Source organism: Dromiciops gliroides, chromosome 5 (assembly GCF_019393635.1).
Source record: "Dromiciops gliroides isolate mDroGli1 chromosome 5, mDroGli1.pri, whole genome shotgun sequence".
Classification (NCBI taxonomy): domain Eukaryota; kingdom Metazoa; phylum Chordata; class Mammalia; order Microbiotheria; family Microbiotheriidae; genus Dromiciops; species Dromiciops gliroides.
Genome location: NC_057865.1, coordinates 109,725,316 through 109,750,487, shown reverse-complemented (window position 1 = coordinate 109,750,487; position 25,172 = coordinate 109,725,316).

Below are 25,172 nucleotides of genomic sequence, written 5' to 3'. Positions count from 1 at the left end.
ATGTATATATGTATATATATATGTATGTATGTATGTATACACACACACACATATAAAAGCAGAGTTGTTTGTATGAGGTGCTAACTACTAGGGGTGGGGAAAGGAAAGACAAATTATCTGTTGCCCTTTGTTTAGCTGTTCATTTTTACAGTCTTTCAAATGGCACAATTGTTAAATCTTCCCCTTCGCATTTTTGAATGGGACAGCCAAAACAGTCCACCATGGAGGGATATGTTTTCTAGGATATGGCTGCATGGTTGAGAACCAAGTGACCTTGAAGTCAAATGCAGTTACTGAATTCTGGCACTTGGGCTGGTGGTTTTTTACTTTTGGAATAATTCTTTGATTTATTCAGGAGATTGAGGCTACCCTCTGTTTTCCAGCCTTCCAAAAGACAGTCTGACCCTTTTGATTAAATGTTTGACTATCTTGTTCATCAGAACCTCATTCCACTTCATGTCCCTTAAACAACCAAATTTATTGATATTGTTTAGGTGTGTTTTAGATGGAACTTTTGGAGTCTGCTTAGTGTTTCTGTTATGCAGATCAGAACATGACCTTGGTGCTATTCATTCTCTTTAGGAGTCCATAGCAGAGCCACATCCAGAGAAAGAACTATAGAATCTGAATGCAGATCGAAGCATAGTATTTTCACCATTTTTTTCTTTCTTGTGGTTGTTCCCTTTTGTTCTGATTCTTCTTTCACAATATGACTAATGTGGAAATTTGTTTGACATGATTTTACATATCAAACCTATATCAGATTGCTCACTGTCTTGGGGAGGGAAAGAGGGAGAAAATTTTGCAATTCAAAATCTTATAAAAATCAATGTTGAAAACTATCTTTACATATAATTGAAAATTTTAAAAAATACTATTGAGAAAAACAAAGGAGTCCATAGCAGTGTGTATAGAACTCTATAGGATTTTCCTAATGATTTGAATTTACATGTCTCCTGTCTAATGTGTTTCATGAATGTCAAAAGAAGCACAGTTGAGCTCTTGGGTGACTATAATAATGTTTAGGACTTTTGATAATGTTTCATAGTCTCTTGAGGTGAAAAAGGTTACTTTATTCTTTGGTCTAACTAGTGAATGGGAGCATATTTTGATAGCAGCTTTCAGTTTCCTTGATGCTTTCTCAAGCATAACTGCATAATCTCTCTTTTATGTTAATTTGTCAATCTGTGAAAGAAACAGAATTTCCAGTAGTCTGGTAACAAATTCTATGCAGAAACTTTTTTGGCTTGGAGTTGGTTCTCAAATCAGTGATAGGGATCCATTTTTCCAAACACCGATCTTTCTAGAGGAGTGATGGGGAGATGAGAAAGGGAATAAAAGGAAGAATTGTCTGAAGATAAACTTCTATCAATCGATTTATAAAAAAGTTTTTATTAAGTGCCTACTTTGTGTCAGGCACTGTGCTAGATATTGGGGATACAAAGGCAAAAAGTTAAATATGTGCTTTCAAGGACTTTAGATTCCAGAAAGAAGACACCTAGGATATAGTTGTGTGTTTTTAGCACAAATACCAACTAAATAAATGTAAAAATACAAATTAGTTCAATACAGTGTAATTTGAGGGTACCAATACTTGAGGGGATCAGGAAAGGCTTCATGAAGAAGATGGTCCTTGAGCTTGAGAAAGGAAGAGACTCTGGGAAAGAAATAAGGAGGGAAAATCACTTTGGCTGCATCGTGGAGGATTATGTAAAATGGGAGAGCCACCTGAAACAGGAATAGAAATTAGAGGATTATTGCAATAATCTAGGTGAGAGATGATGAGGGTCTGAATTAAGGTGACAGCTGTATGAAAAGAAATAGTTCTAGTTCAAGAGAGATTGTGAGGGTAAAAATGGCAAGATTTAGTAAATGACTGGATATATAGAGAGGTGGGGGTGAATAGTCAAAGATAACATCAAAGTTATTAACTTGGGGCTCTCAGAGGTGTGTTCCACAGAAATAGGGAAGTATGGGAGAGAGATGGATTTGGGGCAAGATCATTAGTTCTATTTTGGATGTGTTAGTTTGAGATGTGTCTGGGTGTCCCAGTTTGAAATGTCCAATAGACGATTGGTGATGTGGAATTGAAGCTCAGAGGAGAGATGGGGCCTGGACATACAGATCTGTGAGACATTTGCATACAGGTGATAATTAAAACCTATAGTAGCTGATGAGGAGAGTGAGAGTCAGAGAGATCAAGGGGAAGGAGACATAGTCTAAGATATATCCTTTAGGAGGACTGCCTACAGTTAGGAGTCATAATCTGGTGAAGAACCAACAAAGGAAACTGAGGAGCAGTCAGCTGGTCAGGAGAACCAGTAAAGAGTAGTATTGTACAGTCCATAGGGGAGAAAAAAAATCCAGGAAAAGAGGGTTATTGACAGTGTCAAAGTCTGGAGAGGTCAAGAAGGATGAGAATTAAAAAAATCATTAGATTTGGTAATTAAGAGATCATCTATAACTTTGGAGAGAGAAGTTTCAGTTGAATGATGTGAGAAGTCAGATTACCAAGGGTTGAAGAATGAACAAGAGAAGAGGAAGTGAAAGCAGTTAATACAGACAGCTTCCCTCCCCTCACCCCCCCCCACACCCGCCACCCAAGAATTTAGCTAAGAAAGGGAAGAAAGTTATAGGATGATAGATATCTTAAGGGAATAAGAAGGCTTAGTAAAGATTAGTGTTGTTTAAGATGGGGGATACTTGGGCATGTTTGAAGGCAGTAGGGAAAGAACCAGTACCCAGGAAGCTGTTAAAGATTAGCGAGAGAGGATGATTGAGATTGCAATATGCTGGAGAAGATAGGGGATAGTATCAAGGGAACATATAGAGGTCTTGGCAAGGAGAAGGGACATTGTTGTCTCAGACTGAGGGGAAGGAGGAGTAAGTGGGGGAGGATGGAAAGAAGCTTATAGAGGAAGAGAAGGAGAGAAGAGAGAATTCATATAGGATGGCTTTGATTTTCTCAGGAGATTTTCTTAGATAGCTAGGTGGCATAATGGAAGAGTGCTGGACTTGCGGTGAAGAAGACAGTACAAATCCCAAATGAAAAACTTATTAGCTATGTGACCTGGGCAAGTCAGTCAACCTCTGTCTGACTCAGTTTCTTCATGTATAAAATAGGGATGATAATATAACTGGCCTCCCATGGCTGTTATGAAAATAAAATAACAGTAAAGTGCTTTGGAAACTTTAAAGGGCTATATAGATTCTAGCTATTAGTTATTATTGTTATTAAAGTAGGAGGTGAGATTCTCAGCTGAGAAGGAGGTAAGAGGTGGATTGCGAGAAGTTTGAGGAAGAAGGATTAAAATGTATATAGAAATATACAAAACATATAAAATGTAATTTTGGAGGCACCAGCAGACATAGGGATCAAGAAAGTTTTAATAAAGAAAATGGACCTTGAACTGAGTATTGAAAAAGAGTATGGATTCTGAGACATGGAGCTGAGAGGAATTGTGTGATAGATATATGAGATGGAAGAGTCTACTGAAGGTTATTATTTTAAGGTAAAGGATACTTGGACATGTTTGAAGGAAGGTTATATGTGAGCAACAGTAAGGATATCTGTTTGGATTGTACAGTATGTGAAATAAGTAATGTATAATAAAACTAAAAAGGTGGATTGGAACCAGATTGTAGAGGATTCTAAACAGAAATGGGAAGGGTGAGTAAGCAGTATAATAGAACCACTCAGAACAGAACCTTCCTTATTGTGGACAAGGTGAAGAATATTTGAATGGGATGAGTGACAACTCCAGAATGAAACAGGAATTGAATTAGCCCCAGCATCCCAGTTCAAGATCCAAAGATGGAACACACACATATTTATGTATAAGCAGAAGACAATAAATACATCCAAATTAATGCAATACAAGGTAGTTTTAGAGGGAAGGCACTAGCAGTTGAGGAGATCAGGAAGGCTTCATTTAGAAGATAGAACTAGATCTTACAGGCAAAGGCATACTAATTATACATCTAGAAAACATAACACTCTGCAAAGTTATACTCACATGCAGATAATATCTATCATTCACACCTAGCCTTTTTTATATCCTTTGGTCTTTCCTTATGCCAAGACTAGCTACATATGCTGACAAATTCCTATATTTAAGTAAACAGATACTCATCCTATGTTTAAGTAAACAAAGCACAAATGTTTCCTCACAAAAACATTCTTTTATTCCCACGTACTCATAGTGCTTGATACATTTGTAAACAAAAGCAAGTAAGTAAACATAAATGGAATAAGAGGATAGATAAATAAGCTATATGGACTGTTAAATGGATGGAAGGTAGTGGGGAGTATGTTGGTGGATAAGTGAAGTTGGGTTTGAAGGTATCAGTAAACTAACTAGTAGATAACCTAGAAATTGGTCTGTTTGCAGATCCAGGAGATCAGGGGACTTGGAAATTTAAGGGGGACCTTAGAAAGAGCTTTGAGTTTGACCCCTTTGTCTTTGAGCTGAAGGAACTAAGAACCAGGGAAATTAAATGAATTGTTCAAGATTATAGATGTCAAATACCAGAAATAGGATTTGAAATCAAGTCCAATGGCTCAAAAGCTGGTGTTCTTTCCATTATGCCACATTGCCTCTCCTGTGTACTATCAGCATGGGGGTCAATATTGTCACTTGTTATAAATCTTTGGGGAACACAGGCACTTCCTACCAGCTACCACTGAGGATCCACCAGTTCTGGGAATTGTTTAGAGTGCACCATGGGAAAGCAAGGAAAATATAGCTCTTGAATCTATTTAGTAATTGGTATTAATGATTAGAATTGTGATTCAGTGTTGTGTTTGCAATGTGTAATGGTGTTGGAACCTGCCTGGATCTTAGTCTGACTATAAGGTTGGAAGTGCATGGAATGAACTCTCCCTATGTGTATTCCAATAAAGAAGGAGGTAATTGGGGAAATTCTAACTGAGTTATTGGTCTTTGGGTAGTGGGAATGGCTTGGGAGATCCAAGTCAGCTACAGTGGCTGGTTGAGTTCTTGAGCAAGGGACCTTGAACTGTTAATGACATAGGGCTGGGGATTAGGGAAAGCTATTCCCCTTCTCCCTTTGTAGCAATGCTCTTTCTTGACTTGAGCTCATTTCTCCAATGAAGCAAAGATTTCTTGAAAAGCTCACTCTGGTGAAACCCACAGACCCCTTCTCAAAATCAGGTTTTTCCATGCCTAAAATACAATAGGATTACAAAGGAAACCAAAGGTTAGTAAAAATAAAGATGTATTTTTTTCTCATCCAAGTTCACAGACTCCCTGAAATTATGACCTGGGGACCTCAGGTTAAGACCCTCTATTTCAGATACAGCCTGGGCTATATATATATATATATATATATATATATATATATATATATATGTGTGTGTGTGTGTGTGTGTGTGTATGTGTGTGTCTTAGGTGATGGTGGCTGGATGTTAGTGGGAAAGTGGGAAGTAGCAAATTCACAGTAGAAGTAAAAACTGTCACTATTTTTGTTCAGAAAAAAACTATTCAAGAGAAAAGCATAATGAGTATAGTACAATCAATTTGAATGCAGCATTGCTGCATCACAGGAAAATTCTGAGCCCTTAATACTTTATGCAATTAGCGTTTTGATATCTAACAATGTAGTTTTGAGCTATTGGAGGGGAGTTCTAGATTAAGAAGAGAGGTGCCTTTAATTGATGATGATTTTCTACGTATCTGCCAGCAGAAAAAAAGCAGATAAAATTTATAGGGCCAAGACTGGTTCTATTGATGTCTATGAGCTGATTGAATACTATATAGGTAATCTACTGGAAGTCATTGAAAGCTGTGACTCACTCAGCTCTGATGGATAGATATGTCTGGATGGTGAATTACAGAATCTCAAAGTTAGAAGGGACCTCAGAAGTTATCTAGTCCAATCTGTAGCCAAATAGAATCAGTTCCCCAATTCCCCAAAAAGTAATTACCTAGATTTTGCTTGAAATTTTCTAGTATGGAAGGATCCCACTACCTCCAGAAGTAGCCTATTCCACTTTTAAATAGTTATGATTAATTAGGAAGTTTTTTCTTATTGATATAAAATCTACCTTTCTTAAACTTCTAGTGATTCCTTCTAGTTTGGCTTTTGGGGACCAAGAAAAAAAACCCCAAGCCCTTTTACACAGAAAAGCCCTTAAAATATATGAAGACAAGTATTCTGTAATGCTCCTTATCCTGCCCCATGCCAAGTTAATAAGAATTTATGAAATAGCAGCTATGTGCCAGGTACTATCTCTTCTTTAGGTCAAATGTACTAAAATTCTTCAACCTGTCCTCAAAAGGCATAGTTTTTAGTTTTCTTTCTATTCTGGGTATTATCCTCTGCATCTATTCTTGTTTGTCAATATCTTTCACAAAATGAGGTATCTAAAACAAAACAGATTCTCCAGATCTAGACTGAGCCAGGCACAGTGCAGGAAGACTATTACCTCCTTCAAAGGCACTACCTTTAATTCTGCCCAAAATCCTATCACCTTTTTGACTGCCAGATTGTACTCTTGGCTCATATTGATCTTGAGACTACTAATAATCCCTGCTCGTTTTCAAAGGATCCATCGCCTAGTTATTCTCCCTATATGTTACTCTTGAGAAGATTTGTTGTTGTTCAGTTATTTTTTAGTTGTGTCTGACTCTTCATGACTCCATTTAGTTTTATTGGTAAAGATACTGGAGTGGTTTGCCATTTTCTCCTCCAGCTTATTTTTCCAAGGAGTGGAGGCAGAGTTAAATGACTTTCCCCGGGGTCACACAGCTAGTAAGTATCTGACACCGGGTTTAAACTCAGGAAGATGAATCTTCCTTTCTTGAGGCCCAGTATTCTATCCACTCTGCCAACTAATTCCACTTAAGAAGCTATTAAACAAAAACAACAAAAAACAAGCATATTACATTTATATTAGATTCAACTCACTTAGACTTTCAAGATTATTTTATCCTGTATTCCTTTCATAAAAGTAATTTTATTTTAAAAAATTAACAAGCATTTTTTTTCTCCCTTCTAACCCCCCGCTATTGGAAAAACAAAACTAAACCCTGGTAACAAATAATAATAATAGCTAGAAATTATAGCACTTTAAAATTTTTGAAGTGCTCTATACATCTTACCTCACTTATCCTCCCTTTATTCTTTATCACAACAAGTGCTATTATTATCCCTGTTTTTCAGATGAGGAAACTGAGGTTGTGACTTGCTCAGAGTCACACAGTAAGTGTTTAAGGCTGGATTTGAACTCAGGTTGTCATGATTCCAGAACTAGAACTCTATCCACTGTGCCACCTAGCTGGCTTGAGTAACACAAAACAAATTCCCACATTTCAGAGTCTTCACTCTCTTCCAATGTGTTTTCTATCTGTCATAACTTTTTGTTACCTTCATATTTGCTAAGCATGGTTCATCCACATCACTGATAAAAATGTTGAATGACAGACTCCAGAGCACTCAGGTCCTACTTTGAAACTTTTTGGATGATTCTATATAAAGAAAACCTAAGGGCTAGGAGTAGGACTTTGAAGGGGAAAGGAAATCTAAAACAGACATAGAGTTGGAAAATACTATGTGGATAATACATATATTTCTTTCCTACACTAACATAGCTAACTTTCACACATGCAAAAAAAATACTGTTAGACTAATGTTATAATGAACTGAAAGTTAGAGAATTTTCTAGGAACTGTGTGGAGACTAGAAAGGGACAGAAGAAGGTAGAACAATATTAAATAATAGTGGTAATAATAGACATTCTTGCTTCAACCCTGATCTTATTGGGAAGGCTTATAATTTATCTTCATTACAGACAACACTTGCTGATGGTTTGACAGAGATAGTTCTTATCATTTTAAGGAAAGCTTGGGGCAGCTAGGTGGCACAGTGGATAAAGCCCCAGCCCGGAATTCAGAAGGACCTGAGTTCAAATCCGGTCTCAGACACTTGACACTTACTAGCTGTGTGATCCTGGGCAAATCACTTAACCCTCATTGTCCTGCCAAAAAAAAAAATAAATAAATAAGAAAGAAAGAAAGAAAGAATGAAAGGAAAGCTCCACTTTTTCTATGCTTTTTATGACTGTTGTATTTTGTCCAAAACTTATTTTTCATCTATTGAGACAGTCATATGATTATTGTTGGTTTTGTTATAGATATGGTCAATTATGCTGATGTAAATTGATATTTTTCAGTCATGTCCAACTCTTTGTGACCCCATTTGGGGTTTTCTTTGAGAAGATACTGGAATGGTTTGCTATTTACTTCTCCAGCTCATTTTACAGATAAGGAATGGAGGCAAACAGGGGTAAGTGACTTGACTAAGGTAACACAAAAAGTGTCTAAGGACAGATTTGAATTCACAAATATGAGTCTTCTAGATAAGAACTGGCACTTTATACACTGTGCCACCTATCTGCCCAATTATGCTAATAGTTTTCCTAATATTGAACTAACCTTGCATTCCTGCTATAAATTTCACTTGATTGTAATGTATTATCTTTGTTATTTATTGTAACATCTTTGATAGTTTTTTACTTAAAATATTATATCAATATTTATTAGGGAAATTGGTCTATAGTTTTCTTTCTCTGTTTTTGCTCTTCCTAGTTACATATCAATACCATATTTGCGTTGTAAAAGGAATTTGGTAGGACTCCTTTGCTTGTTTTCCCAAATTATTTCTATAATTTTGGAATTAATCTTTAAATATTTGGTAGAATTCATTTGTGAATCCATCAGGTCCTGGGGATTTTTCCTTAGAGAGCTGATTGCCAAATGGCAATGTTCAATGTTCAATTGTATTCCCTCTTTTGTTAATGTGAGGAATTTATATTCTCATAAATATCCATTAATTTTATTTAGAATGTTAGATTTAGTGGCATATAACTGGGCAAAATAGCTCCTAATAATTGCTTTAATTTCACCTTCATTGGTGGTGAGTTCAGCTTTTTTATTTTTAATACTGTAAATTGTTTTATTTTTCTTTCTTAAGCAAATCAGCTAAAGGTTTACCTATTTTATTGATATTTTCATGAAATCAGCTGCTGGTTTGATTTATTAGTTCAATGTTTTTCTTACTTTCAACTTCATTACTTTTTCCTTTGATTTTAAGATTTCCAATTTGGTGTTTAACTGGGGATTTATAATTTGGTCTTTTTAAAGTTTTTTAAATTTACATGATGAATTCATTGATCTGCTTTTTGTCTTTTTTTATTAGTGTATTTAGAGATATAAAATTTCCTCAAAGTATTGCTTTGGCTTCATCCCATAAATTTTGGTGTGTTGTTTGATTGTTGTAATTCTTGTTAATTAAATTTTTTATTGTTTCTGTGCTTTGTTTTTTGACTCGTTCATTCTTTAAATTAGATTATTTTGTTTCCAGTGAATTTTAATCTATGTTTCCACTGCCCTTTATTGAATGTAATTTTTATTGCTTTGTGGTTAGGAAAGGATGCATTTATTATTTCTGTTTTTCCACATTTGGTTGGGAAGTTTTATGCCCTAATACACAGTGAGTTTTTTGAAGATGTCATGTACCGCTGAGAAAAAAAAATATACTCCTTTCTATTCCTATTCAGTTTTGTCTTGAGGTCTATGATATCTAATTCTTCTAAAATTCTATTCATCTACTTAACTTCTTTTTTGTTTATTTCATGGTTAGACTTATCTATAGGGGGAAAATTGAGGTCCCCTACTAGTAGAGTTTTACTGTATATTTCCTCCTCTAACTCATTTAACTTTTCTGTTAAGAATTTGCATCCTAGGACATTTGGTACATATATGTTTAGCATTGATATTTCATAATTGTCAATGATTTCTTTGAGCAAGATATAGTTTCCCTGCTTATGTCTTTTAATTAGGGCTATTTTTGTTTTTTGCTCTTAGATCATGATTTCTACTCTTGTTATTTTTTTTTTTTTACCTCAGTTAAAGCATAATAGATTCTGCTCTAACCCCTTATTTTTACTCCATTTTTTGGTAGGTGTGTTTATTGTAAACAATATATTGTTGCATTATGTTTTTAATTCATTCTGATATCTGCTTTCATTATGTGGGCAAGGTCATCGCAATCACATTTACAGTTATGATTACTAGCTGTATTTTTCTCCATCCTATTTTCCTTGTTCATCCTTCTCTCTCTCTTCCTCCCTCTTTTTTCCTCTCCCTCCCTCTCCCCGTCTCAAAAAGTCTATTTTGCTTCTGACCAGAGGCTTCTTTAATCCACCCTCTATTCAAATAGTACCCCTTGTCTTTTATCCCCCTCCTCTTCTACTTCCCCTGTAGGTTAAGATAGAATTCTATACCCAAACGAGTGTGTGTTTTCCCCTCTGCATCAATCCCAATGAGAGTAAGGTGCAAGAATCCCCCCTCCCATTTACCCCTCCATTTTAAAAGCTCTTCCTTTCACATGTCTTTCATGTAAGATTTTTTTCATTCTTTCTCTCCTTTTCTCCTTCTCCCAATGCATCTCCTTTTCTCACTCTATGATTTTTTAGAATGATCCCATTGTAGTCAACTTATACCCATGCCCTCTATGTATACTCGTTCCAACTGCCTTATTATTGATAAAGTTCTTAGGAGTTACAAGTATCATCTTCCCATATGGAAATGTAAACAGTTTACCCAAATTGAATCCCTTATGGTTTCTCTTTCATGTGTACCTTTTAATGCTTTTCTTGAGTCTTATATTTCAATGTCATATTTTCTATTCAGTTCTTATCTTTTTATCAGGAGTGCTTGAAAAAATTCTATTTCATTAAATATCTATTTTTTTCCTTTGGAAGATTATACTTAGTTTTGCTGGATAGGGTATTTTTTCTTGTAAACTCTTTTGCCTTCTAGAATACCATATTCCATGTCTTCTGATACATCAATGTGGAAGTGGCTAAATCTTGTGTGTGATCCTGACTATGGTTCCATGATATTTGAATTGTTTCTTTTGGACTACTTACAATATTTTCACTTTTACCTTGGAGCTTGGGAGTTTGGCTATAATATTCCTGGGAGTTTTCAATTTGTGATCTCTTTCAGGAGGTGATCAGTAGATACTTTTATTGTATATTTTACCCTCTGGTTCTAGGATATCAGGACAGTTTTCCTTGATAACCTCTTGAAATATGATATCTAGGCTCTTTTTTGATCATGGTTTTCAGGCAGTCCAATAATTCTTAAATTGTCTTTCCTTAATCTGTTTTGCAGGTCAATTTTTTTCCAATGACATATTCTACATTTTCTTCTCATTTTATTATTTTGATTTTGTTTTTATTGTTTCTTGGTTTCTTAGAGAGTCATTAAATTCCACACCCAATTGTATTTTTTGAGGAATCACTTTCTTTTTCTTTTCTTTTTTTTTTCTTTTCTTTTTTTTTTTTTTGGTGAGGCAATTGGGGTTAAGTGACTTGCCCAGGGTCACACAGCTAGTAAGTATTAAGTATCTGAGGCCAGATTTGAACTCAGGTCCTCCTGAAACCAGGGCCAGTGCTCTATCCACCGTGCCACCTAGCTGTCCCAGAGGAATTATTTTCTTCATTGAGCTTTTTTACCTTTCCCTCCTCCATTCGGCCAATTCTATGTTTTAATAAGTTCTTTTCTTCAGTGAATATTTATACCTCTTTTTCCATTTGATAAATTCTTATTTTTAAGGAGTTCTTTTCAATGGATTTTTATGCCCCTTTTACCATTTGGCCAATTCTTTTTTTTAAAGGTGTTATTTTCTTCATTATCTTTTGTGCCTCTTTTCCTGAACTATCGACTCTCTCTCTCTTTTTTTTCTTTTTGGTGGGCCAATGAGGGTTAAGTGACTTGCCCAGGGTCATACAGCTGGTAAGTGTCAAGTGTATGAGACCATATCTGAACTCAGGTCCTCCTGAATTCAGGGCTGGTGCTTTATCCACTGAGCCATCTAGCTGCCCCCCCCTTTTGTTCGGGGCAATGAGGGTTAAGTGACTTGCCCAGGGTCACACAGCTAGTAAGTGTTAAGTGTCTGAGGCCGATTTGAACACAGGTACTCCTGACTCCAGGGCTGGTGCTCTATCCACTGCACCACCTAGCTGCCCTGACTCTCTTTTAATAATTTTATTCCATCACTCTAATTTCTTTTCTTAATGTTTCCTCTCTCTTATTTGATTTTAAAAATTATTTTTGAGCTTTTAAAAATAATTCTTATTGTGCATATATCAAATTCACATTTTTCTCTATGGCTTTGCTTGTAACTACTTTGACATAGTTGTTTTCTTTTGGGTTTGTCACCACAGTAACTCGGATTTTCTGTTCTGTCATTACAGTAACTTGTTATGGTTGGGCTCTTTTTTGTTATTTAATCATTTTTCCTGCTTGTTTCTTGACTTTTAACTTTATGTCATAGTTGGGGTTCTCTTTCTGAGGTGGAGAGTGCACTGTTCCAAGTTTCAGGCCTTTCTTGTTGCTGTTTTCAGATATAGGGCTGGTGTCTATTGCCCTTTTATGTTTGCAACGTGGTATGATTTAAGGAGAGGTGTGGCCATTGGTCTCCTGGCATGTGCTCTTGTCCTTACCCAGGAAGGGCTTGTTCTATTGTAGCCACAATAGAACTGTGACCAAGTTTCCTGATTTCCTACAGTCACCAGTGCTAGTCTTCTTTTTTGCCATGGAACTGAGACCTGGGCCCCTGCTCCTTTGTGAGTGACCACAAGTACTCTTCTCCACCCTTTATCTATGACCAGGCTCCCTGCTCCTTTTTGTCCTTTGGTAAGTGCTAGTATTCTTCCTTGGCTCTGCATCCCAGAATTACATATGGGCAATCCAATATGGTCCTCAATCCATCTCCAGCAAAGGAGGGTCCCCTGTAATCTCTTTCTGATCAGTTGTCTGATCCCCTTTTTGTGGGCTGAGAGCTCCCAAAACTGCTGCCACCACTGATGCAGCTGCCTCCAAGACCTGCTGTTGGTGTTGCTGGGGTGCAGCCTGCCCTGTGCTCCAGGGCAACTATCACCTTAGTGTGAAACCTTTCTTGCCAACCTTCCAAGCTGTCTTGGGCTAGAAATTTGTTTTAGTCTGAACTTTCATTGGTTCTGCCACTCCAGAATTCAATTTGAGGCATTATTTTAAAGTTGTTGGAGGGGAACTGTGGAGAGTTCAGGTGAGTTCTTGTGTCTCCTCTACCATCTTGGCTCTCTGGTACCAAGTGTTTTTCGTGAAACTTGGTTATTACATCTTCAATGACATTATTACAAAGTGGCATTGGTTCAGACAACATTATGTGTGTTACACCTGTATTCCTTCCCTAGCCAGTGAAAATAGAGTAGAAACCAATTATTTCCCTATAACATGTTCGAAGGTCATCTTTTCCCCTTGTCTCCCTAAAATGGTGAAATAATGGAATCAGTGAGTTGCTGTCTGAGGAATGATTGTCTCTTGCTCTATCGCATACAGAACAAGAAGGCCATATGACATTGATGGATAGCTGGAGTGATGTGAGTTGGCTGCAGAGTAATAGAGATTATTGCTGTGACCAGAGTGCATGCTTTTAAAATTGTTTCTGTTGCTGAGATGTTACCATTGTTGTCACTAGGGAGATGATTTTTCTTCTTCTTGATGATGATGATATGAGAAATCTTCAGTGGCTTCTGAGATTCCTGGCTTCCATCATGAAGGCAGGGGAGCTGCCATTTAGAAGAGATTAGATTACCATCTTTGCTTAATGGTTTAGTTAATCATCTGGTTGAAGGGAAGGGGTCAGACCTGATGATCTCCGGAAGTTCTTTTTTTTTTTTTAAGCTCTAGGCATTATAGTATATAACACCTACACGAATCACAACAATAACCGCAATCAACACCACTATCACCATCACAGCCTCTTGCTAAACTGACTCCTAGACTTGTAGTTTAAGGATTACAAAATGCTTTTTCTAAATTATCTTTTGACCCTCACGGCAACTCTGTATGAGGTAGATACCATGGGTATCATTATCCCCATTGCACGGATAAGGAAACTGAGGCTTATAGAGTCTAAGAGGTAGGTGACATAGAGAGCTGGTGCAGAAGCCAGGAGGACCTTGATTCAATTCTCACCTCTGCCACAAACTGGCTGTGTAATGCTGGGAAAGTCACTTAACCTCTTTTTTCCTCAGTTTCTGCATCTGTAAAATTATAGGGCTGTTGTACCTAATGATCTTTTCCAGCTCTACGTCTTTCATCCTGTAACTTGTTATTGTCATATATCTAATAGGTGAAGTTGAATTGAAATCCAGGTGTTTCTGACTCCAAGTCCAGTTTTATGTTTACTGTGCCATGCTGACATTCTCTTCTGTAGTAGAAAGAACACTGGCATATGGACTTTAACATCGACAAACTGTGTAACCTTGGGTAAATCATTGAGTCTTATTCAATTTTTGCCATATATAAAATGGGGATACTAACACTTGGATAACCTACCTTATAGGGTTTTTGTGAGAAAGGCACTTTATGTAGTATATCAGTTTAAAATATATTGAAATCTAAAAATACTGTTTTGGAAGGAAGTATAAACTGCTGTCATCCTTGTCAATGTCATCATCACTTTCCTATTCTCTTGATGCAGGGACAATTTCTTCATTATCTGTTAACCAAAATGTTTTAGGAGCTTAATCACTGTTACATAAGTTAATATGAAAATTACTTGGTCTCTGACTGAAAGTGACCCCTCTGCCAGTTTTTCTCATCAACCCTCTCTGTGTCCCAGGACTCTTAGTTTTCTCTTTCATAAAGAAGCCTCAAGGCTGTCTTTGCTACTGATGCCTTGGTATTGTGACCCACTCAGAAGTGATGCCTGTCTGGGTTAACATCTGACACACACTTGGCAAAATCTATACCCCTATGCAAGGGCATACCAGGGAGAGAGGTGTTAAAATATACCTGACCATCGAATATTTGAATTTCTATAATAGATAGGAGTTGGGAGGTGGGAATGGGGAGGGGAAGACAAAGAGTAGAAGTACCATCCTTTTCCCAAAGTAAGGAAGTGGCCTATAAAAGTCAATACGATAGAACCTGATACTGGTGATTGCATCTAACTGTTTAACTTTATACATGGAAAATTATGGTTTAGAATCTTTGGTGGATTCTTCATGAGAAAAATTTACAGAACTATGTGAAACACAAGTTCCTTGCTAATCTTTTCCCTATTCATCATAGTTAGTGTAGTCCATTGGAACCTGCCCATATAGATCTGGGTTTGGGGTTCAGTATATTGTTTCTGCACTTCCTAGGACAGCAAAGAGGGACACTGTTCCTTGGCAGGGGGGTGGGGGTGGGGGTGTCTCTGTGGGTATCAGGAAGTACCTAGGGATCAGGCTCTAGTTCAGCAGGTTAAGTAAGGGAAGGCACCACTGTTGGAATGTAAGAGGTAACTTGGTGTAGTAGAGAGAGTACTGGAGTTAGTCAGGAACACTCTGATATGAATCCAGTCCCAGGCACTTACAAGCTGTATAACTTTGTGAAAGTCATTTAACCTCTCTGGTCCTGAGTTTCCCTATTAGTAAAATGAGGAGTTTGGGCTGCTGAGGCTAAGAGATTAAGTAATAAACCCAGAGTCACACAATCAGTATGTGTCTGAGGTAAGATGCAAACTCAAGATAGCATTCAAAATCAGGTTTTATTGATTACAAGTCTAGTGCTCTATCCACTCTGCCATCTTTTCCTATCCCAAGTTGTTTCTCTGTTGAATTTGATGTACTTTCATAGATTTTTTAATAAGATCCATATAACCTAAGTCTGACTGGAATAAGACATGCATTAATCTTTGTAATATGTATGTGTGTATGTATGTGTATATATGTGTATGTATATGTGTATGTGTATATATGTAAACTGGGGATTTCAAGGCATTTATAAGTATATAAAATATGAAGAGGGATTCATGGGAAAGGAAAACTTCCGTTTAGAAATCTTTGTTAACAAATGTTTCTCACCCATTTTGATGAGCCTTACTGGCACATGTCATGTGGAATGATTGCTCTGAACATTCCTTGTTATATGCTACAACCTATAATATGGCTGGTTAATCTATTGTCAGATCATTGTTAAGTTTTTAACATCTCTCAATGTAAAAATAGATTTAGAACTTGATTATAATCACTGTTATTTTCAATTATTCCAACATAACAATGGGAGGATTATGCAAAGATTTCTGATATATATATTCTAATAGATCCCTGATATTATATTGAAGGCTACTAGAAACTGTGATTTTTAGCTGTTTCTTACAGATGGGAATTGTGACACTTTCCTTAGGGCTCTAGAGGCAACACCAGAGATGCCATCAGGTGATTCATGGCTGAAAACATGGCATCCCTCAGCCTAGTTGAGACAAGTTACTGCTGAGTGAAATGGCATGGCTTCACATATGGAGCATATATACAGGATCTTTTGAACTAGGGAATACCTCAGCTTTCATGTTTTACTGATTGTTCTCCACTGACCTGTTGTTTGTCTGTATCCTTTAGGGACAGGTCTTAAGAAAGTAAAGCCTACTACTTGAAGTCTATCTATTTATTAGAGGGAACCAGGGGACTGAATTGATTTCTAAGTGTAGAAGTTAGCAACTGGGGCTGGTACTAGCTTAAGTCAGTCAGTCTGTCAATAAACATTTATTAAGTACCTTCTATGCACCAGACACTATGGTAACTACTAGGGAGACAAGTGAGAAAAAGAAAAACAGTGTCTGCCCTTAATGAGTTTACAATATAATAGAGGAAATCAACACACAAAAGGAAAGGTGGAAATCAGGGGAGAGAAGAAATTACCTGGCATGGAGCATATGGAGCCCAGTGCAAGGAATGTGACTGGAAATTGAGAGTTTGTTGGTCTGTGAGCTCTCTTTAAATGGAGGCTTTGGGAGGAGTTCTTTGCTTAACTCTGCAGTCCTCCAATCAGAGGAGCAGAAGGTCCTAAGGTTATTGATGAGGTGTGAATATCAAAGCTGATGCAATCTCTCAGGATGATGAGGTTTCCCTGGGAGACTTCAGTCTCCCTGACAATGAAATTTCCTGGGAGCATGCTCATGGTAAAATCCAGGCCAAGTAATACAGCTGGTGTGAAAATGACTAAGTGGTCTTAGCTCTTTTCTGAGAAAGTGACTTTGAGGCTCTCCCTGACTCTACCCTCAGATAATAACACTTGGGAAAGAAGGTAGGGCTTTTATAGATGTCGGGCAGATTCCTTGTATACTAATTCATTCCTTTTGCCCTTTGTATCCAAATATTGATGTTGAGTAATCTTGGGCATATAACAGGCTTTTGCTGTATTTTCCTGTAATCTTCTAAAGGTGAAAAGATGCCAGGACAGGGAAGGAAAGATGCCCCAGGGAGTTTGTGTCATATGCTGAATATTCATGAGCAATATAGATCTTTGGAGATGAGTTCACTCCTAACAGCCAGTGGCACAGAGGATCCAATAATTTATAAAGGCTTAAAGTCCTAGAGTTGTGAAGTGCCTTAGAAATGACTTAATCCCATTCCAACTCATCCTCCTCTTCTTCTTCCTCCTCCCCTGCTTCCTCTTTATGTCACTATACAAAGTGTCCCACAAGACAGTGTAATTTTAAGCTACAAAAACTTAAAGGACAGGAGACAAAGGGTCTCCTAGGGAATCTTTGTCTTTTAATGAATACTCATTGGAAATGCAATTTTTTGCCAATGAGTTTATGCCCAGAAACTGCATGCATAGAATATCTAATAATTTATGGAAATCTAGAATCCTAGAGCTGACAATGTCAGTTATTGTCAAAGTATCTTTTGAAAAAACCCCTATCTTTTTCCATAGAATATTACCCTTTGAACAATTTAGAACATAACACTTAATGTAAAAGATTGTTATTTCCTACAGTATTTTTTCTCATGCATCAGCATAACATGAACATGACACTGGGTTCTCCAAGGCCTTACCAATGAGCTATAACCTCTGGCACATCCCATCAAGCTGAAAAGGTTGTAAGCCTGGGCAGGCCCAGTGGTAAACTTTGGTTCAAGGACTAACCTAGATAAGAGAGTAAAGCCTGACCTTAGAAATCTGTCCTCAGAAAGTTGGCCACCAGGGGATTTTTTAGAGAGGTGGTGGTAGGGCACAGTAACTTGTGAAAGTATTTACTAAGTCATGGAGGAGTCCCTCTTCACTTTTATTGATGTCCCATTAGTTTGTCCTAGAGAATGCATAAAAGACAGATGAATTGCTAAAACATAGAGGTCAGGAATGGTGATACATAAAAAGATGGTTGAATCCAATGTGAGAAAACTTAAGAAGGCATTAGATTTGTGATAGGTGGAAGTCATGGAGCGGCAGTTAGGGAACAGGTAGAATTCAGTGGAAGAAAGAAGTGGATTAACCAGTATTATTCTGAGAGTCCAAAATGGAATAGAGAGAGTGGCAAATGGAGGGCTGGGGAGGGGGGCATACAAATTTGTTTTGTAGGATCAAGAAGAAAATGGGTGACCAGTGATTTATCATATTAGGTCTTGAGTGGCAAGAAAAAAGAATAGTATGGAACCAGTAGCTTGGTTAAGGGACCATGACTAGGAGGTCAGTTAGCCACTTGTCAAAGAAATAGAATCCAAGGATCAGTCCACCTGGGGAAAGGGAAATGAGTAAAAAGTAGCAGTTACAAAGAAAAATGCTTTTAAGGTCTTCTACGTCAGTGTAAACACAGAGGGGCAGATAGCAGAAAATTTAAATGGATAAGTCTGGTTCAGGAGAGTCAAATGGGAATTTTCAGGAATCCAGGAGTTCAGCATAAATGAGAAGAGACTAGTAGGTCAGCCTAAGCAGCAGAAGCTGCAAGATTTTGACTACTGACCAAAGGCAGAGCAGATTTGTTCTCATCACGGGTTTTATACCCCTGGCTCCTGGTGCATGAGGGGCACATACTGGAAGCCAGGGAGAGAAACTTAACCATCATAGGTGCAAATTACTTTTAACTATAGTAGAAAAAGAGCACTGGTCTTCTGGGGGAGGTCTAACATAGCTAGAAGCTGTTGATGTAGAAATCATGATGGGTGTCTAGTGGTGGCTAATGATAGAACAGAAGATATGATGCCTGCTGGTGGATTCCAAAGTGAAAACAGCAAAAAAAAAAAAATGAGAAACAAGCTGAGATTTGATGGAGGCAGGCTAGAGGAAAGAGAGATGAACAGCAAGAGAGTAGAATGGAGGGAATACTACAGGTTGTGAAGGGAGGCAGAGTGCTGTGTTTGTGGTTGTGAAAGACATGGGAAAAAGAACTACAAAGGTCTGTGACACTATAACAAGGTCATTGATACAGGAAAATGCTTTAGAATTAAGAAAGGGCAAGAAGAATCTTAGGCAGAACCTAGATGGAAAAATAAAAAGAGAGGTGGAGTTTGTGGGCAGTGGCTTTGGGCTCTGATTATCAACACAGACATAATAGGACAAGTAGTGGGCAGAATATGGAAGGATTATATATAGGTCTTCATTATAAAGTCTATTCATCAGATGTACTTTATCTTTTACTCATTTGACTTTCCCTAAAAACTATGTTTTAAGAGGAAAATATATTAAGGGCTTCAGGCATAGTTCTATATTTTTATTCCTCTGCTCATTTCTCAGCACCATTTTATGTGAGTTTCACATTGGGGGATGAGCTAACAAAAATATTAAGATTCTAAAGATCATAATTTATGGTCATGTTTCCCTGCCATTTTTCTTTTCTTTTCCCCTTTTTGCTAGGATTCTCTACTTGTTCATTCCCTAATTGAGAAATGGTCAAAGGGCGTGAACAGGCAGTTTTCAGATGAAGAAATCAAAACCATCTATTTCTATATGAAAAAAATGCTTCAAATCACTATTGGTTAGAGAAATGCAAATTAAAACAACTTGAGGTTCTACCTCACACCTATCAGACTGGCTAATATGACAAAAAAGGAAAATAATAAATGTTGGAGAAGATGTGGAAAAATTGGAAGACTCATGCATTGTTGTGTGATAAAATAATGGGATTCCGCAGATGCCCAGAGGCCCCACCTGATGATTGATTTAGAATTGATTGAATTGGGTGAGACTGAGAACCTGACTGAGAACTTACTTAAGAATGATTAAATCGAGACCACATGTGGCCGACCCTGAGTAGGGTGTTGTTCTCAGAGGCTGTGGACTACATCATCAACAGGAGACCACTTTCAACCAATCATCTTGAAGGACTTCCCCTTTTGGGGAAGGAGACAGGAAGTAGGAAGCAAAGGCTGGCTGGCTGGAACTTCCTCTTTTTTGTTCAGGAACCAGTGTGGTTGTGGTAGGGACAGAACAGAGTAGAAAGATCTACTCCACATATTCTTTATAGGAGTGTGGATAGCTAAATTAAGGTGGCTTTCTCAATTTCTCTCTCTTCACTAACTTCTAATATGCTTTAATAAATCCTTAAAAGCCTAAACTCTTGCTAAATTAAAAAGTAATCTTAGCCAGCCCCCCCCCCAAAAAAAAACCTGGGGCAGGGGGGGGGCTGGTTAGGACCCACATTTAGATTTTAAACATCACAGTTGGTGGAGTTATGAAGTGATCCATCCATTCTGGAGAGCAATTTAGAACTATGCCCAAAGGGTTATGGGGCTGTGTATACCCTTTGACCCAGTAATATCACTACTATGTATGTATCCCAAAGAGATCGTAAAAAAAGGGAAAAGGACCCACATGTACAAAAATATTTATAGCTGCTCTCTTTGTGGTGGAAAAGATTTGGAAATTGAGGAGATGTCCATCAATTGGGGAATAGCTGAACAAGTTGTGGTATAATAATGTAAGGGAATACTATTGTACAATAAGAAATGATGAGCAGGCAGATTTCAGAAAAACTTGGAAAGAATTAAGTAGATTGATCCTGAGTGAAGTGAGTGGAACCAGGAGAACATTGTGCACAGTAATAGCACATTATATGATGATCAGCTATAATAGATTTAGCTCTTCTCAGCAATACAATGATCCAAGATAATTCCAAAGAACTCATGATGGAAAATGCTCTCCACATCCAGAAAAAAGAACTGTAGAATATGAATGCGGATTGAGTCATACTGTTTCTATTTTTTTTGAGGTTTTTCCCTTTTTTTCTGATTCTTTTTTTCACAACATGACTAATGCAGAAATATGTTTAATGTGATTGTTCATATATAACCTATATCATATTGCTTTCAGTCTTAGGGAGGGGCGAAGGGAGGGAGGGAGAAAAATTTGGAACTCAGAACTATAAATAGAAATGTTTATTATCAAAATAAAATAAAAAGATTATCTACTTATTTGGTTTGTTGGACCAAATTTTAAGAAGCATTATGCTCGTCACTCAAAGTGATAGACTGTATCATAGCTTATGGATTCTTGTGTTCTCTCTCCTCACTTTTTTCTGAGAGGTTTTTTTGCTTGATCTCTACTTTGTTTTCATTACACCATACCTTGTGTAATGCTCATTTGTGTTTCCATTTTATACACCTGAGTAGACAGACTATAAGCTCCTTGAGGTCAGGGATGGTCATATTTCATCATTATATCCCTAGCACCTAGGACAGAATATCAGACAAAATAGGCATTTATTAAATGTGAGTTAAATTTCGTGACTAAAATTGAACATACATGTTTTTGACCTTGAGTTTTGCAAGTAAGTCTTCTTGCTATTTGTTAAAATAGACAGTGATATTTGGAGAAGAGGAGAAATCTACTTGAGTTATGTCTACTCTAGCCCACTGACAACTGCTGAGAGCTGGGAATGTTCAGGATACAGCTTGTTTTAGCAAGCAAGAAGTAAAACATGTTGAGGGAATGAATCTTGGTTATCTGTATGGTAGTCTGATAAATACTAAGAAGAATGGCACTTCTGTTTTTTCATCTCATCCAGGGCTTCTAAAACCATAGAATCTTAGGGACGGAAAGGACTTGAGGGCATGTAGCCCAATATTCTCATTTTGCAGATGAGGAAATGGAATCATGCCTTGAAAAAAATGATACCTGACATTTGCATGTAACTTTATACTATATCACCTGCTTCACATACTTTCCCTTCCACACAAGAAGAAAAGGAAGACATCATTATCTTTCCCCTACAGATGAGGAAGTTGAAACTCAGAGAGACTGTGTCTTGTCCAAAGTTCTTTAGGCTATAATTGGTGGAGTTAGCATTTGATTTCAAATCTAGAGTTCTTTCTACTACCTGATGAGGGAAAAGAATGGTCCAAAGGTGCCCTTGGTCTGGCTAGAATTTATGCTCATTTGGATTAGGTATTGGTACTAGGGCCAAAGTTAGGGGAAAAGTGGTATTAAGTTTGTTGCTCACAAAAGCTGCCTCCACTTATCTGGAGATGCAGTTTTTCTGTAGCAGGGCAGCAAATGTACTATAAACTACCTGCTGCTTTTGAAATTCTTGATCAGTTCAGCCCTTTGTAGAAGAATAATATGTGTGTGTTTGCATGTACATAGGGTTGTGTGTGTGTGTGTATAATTGAATGAAATGTCTTTCTTATCTTCTGGAGTAATGGAGAAATACTGCCTGCAGAAGTTTGGATGGTAAAGCAGCTGAAAGAAAACATGGATTAAGTTCCCGGGCTTGTTAAAGCCAAGGCAGAAGTGAAGCAAGTTTTCAGATCCCAGACAGCACCTATCATTACAGAGCATGTGTTGGAATAAAAAGAGAGACAGCCTTGTGGTTTCCTGGCACCCCACCTCATTCTTTTATTCTTTGCCCACTCCAGCATGGCAGAAGCACAGCCCTTTCAACTTGCTAATCAGCTGTCAAAAACAGGCTAGTCTGGTCTCCTGTCTGAATGACTGCATTGCAAACTCAGGGAAAGTGGGAAGAGGTCAGTTGCATTGGAGTCATGCCACCCAAATTAAAGTAACAGATGCAAATGAGGGAGTCCAAGGAGAGGTGGGATGCTGCTTGGTTTCAGGCAGGGCTAATAACCACACTAACTTGATTGACTCCAGTGGGTCACATAAATTCTCTAGATGAAAAATTCTCTGGGCATTTCTCTGGAAAACAAGTGCTTTGCAGGGAAAATGTGTCTGGAAACAACACCTCCTCCTTCCTCTTGGTTTAATAAACATCAAATTTTAATGGCAGCTAACCCCTTAACCCTGAGCATATCCTGGAGAATTCCTAATAAGCTGAACTGACTAGCCATGTGCTTCACTTGATGGCCAGCAGTTCTCCATAGGACAGAATTAACAAGGAAGGCAGGCTTTAAATGCCCTAGGTTTTGCTTACTTAAGTAGCATTGTGAAAAGTACGGTGGTTTAAAGGTTAGGGTTCCTGGCTTCAAACTTCACTAATTATTAGCTGAATGCCATTAGGCAAGACACTTAAATTCTCTTACCTTGTTTCTTCACCAGTAAATGAAGAAATTGAATTAGATAATTTTTAAGATCCCTCCCACTTCTACATGTCCTATGCTACTATTTTCACTATTTTGTTACTTTTTTGTTACTGTTCTTGTTTATTTTTTCTTGCATTTTTTCTTTCCTTTTGTTCTGATTAATGTGAAAATATCTTTAACGTGATTGTTATGTATAACCTACACCAAATTGCTTCGGAGCAGGAGAAAAGGTTGGGTGGGATAAAAATTTGGAACTCAAAAAATAACTTTGCATGTAAGTGAGAAAAAATAAAATAAAATAATTAATTTAAAAAATGTCAGGCAGCTAGGTGACACAGTAGATAAAGCACCAGCCCTGGATTCAGGAGGACCTGAGTTCAAATCCAGACTCAAACACTTGACACTTACTAGCTGTGTGACCCTGGGCAAGTCACTTAACCTCAGTTGCCTCACTAAAAAAATGTCCTGTGCTGCTAAGTATGTAATTTTAAAAAGGGTATTGCAGTTCATAAAATCAGCTAAAATATCAGAAAAATCTCAAAGCGTCCACTAGAAAGATAATTTTTCCTTGGGTACTTTTTATAATTTTTCTTCTGTAATTATTAATACAGACAAAGGTATGAACACAGACTCCTGAAGTTCCAGGAATTTACCAGCATCTCTCTCTCTCTCCTGGGGGTTGATAAATATGAACAGAGAGAAAATGAAGAGTTGAAGGTGGCTGGGGAAAAATCTTTGTTAATCTGGAAGAGTTCATTGTTTCCTTCTATATTCAAGCTCTTTAAAGGCAGGGATTATTTTGTTTTCATCTTTCCATTCATAATGCCTGACAAATACTAGGTGCTTAACAAATGCTTAATGATTGGTAATAAATCTTATAAACTTCAGGAATCACTTCTAAAGGCTCACAGAAGAAATAGGAATTTTGCTCTTTTCTTCAGGGCATAGGCTAAGATGTTCTGTACTGGATAACTTCATCTGTGTTTATCCTGTGACAGATACTACTTTTTGAGGTATGGCCGGAGGAAGCAATCCAATCTCACTTTGGAGCTGGATTTCCAACATTCTGGTTAGATATTTCCTGAACTAAAATGTGAAGAACTGGGGAAAGGGGGGAGGCAGCTATCACTTGAGATAGGCTTTATGATCTTGGGCAAATTACAATTTTTCTCAGCTTCCTTTCCTCATCTGTAAGAGAGGGTTGAATGCCAAAATTCCTTCTTGCTCTATAGAGATCTATGAAGCTATGGTTCTTTGTCAAGCTTAGTGTTATAGGAAAGAGGATTATTATTGTTGGGGTTAGCTCTAAAGAACATGTTTCACTTCCCACTCCTACTTCCATTTCTTGTAAAGGGTCAACAACAAAAAAGGTGAGAGGCATATTTGTTTTCTAGAGAACTGGGGGAACAAGACAGGTGGATATTATTATTCTTCTACTTCTTTGTAAATTAAAATGAGACTACCAGACCATTTCCATTGATGTTCAGAAGCAGTGTGATTTAATAGAAAATGTGCTAATCTTATGGCCCAGTCCTGGCATCAAGAGTTACTAGCTGTGTGATGGTGGGTTGCTCACTTCTCTAAGAAAAACTTTTCCCTCATCTATAAGATGGGGATTTTTAATACTTCAATAATTGTGCTATCTACCTCACAAGGATCTCTTGAAGAAAGCATTCTGTAAGTCTTATAATTTTATATGAATTTGAGCTATTCACTTTTTTTTTATAAGACCTGGATTTAATTAGTATTATGGAACTCCCAATTAGAAGACTTGGTACCTTTTCCAGTGTAGAATCTCCTCTGCCACCTCTAGTTTGAAAGAGTTGTCTGAGGAACTGAGAGTTTAAGTGAC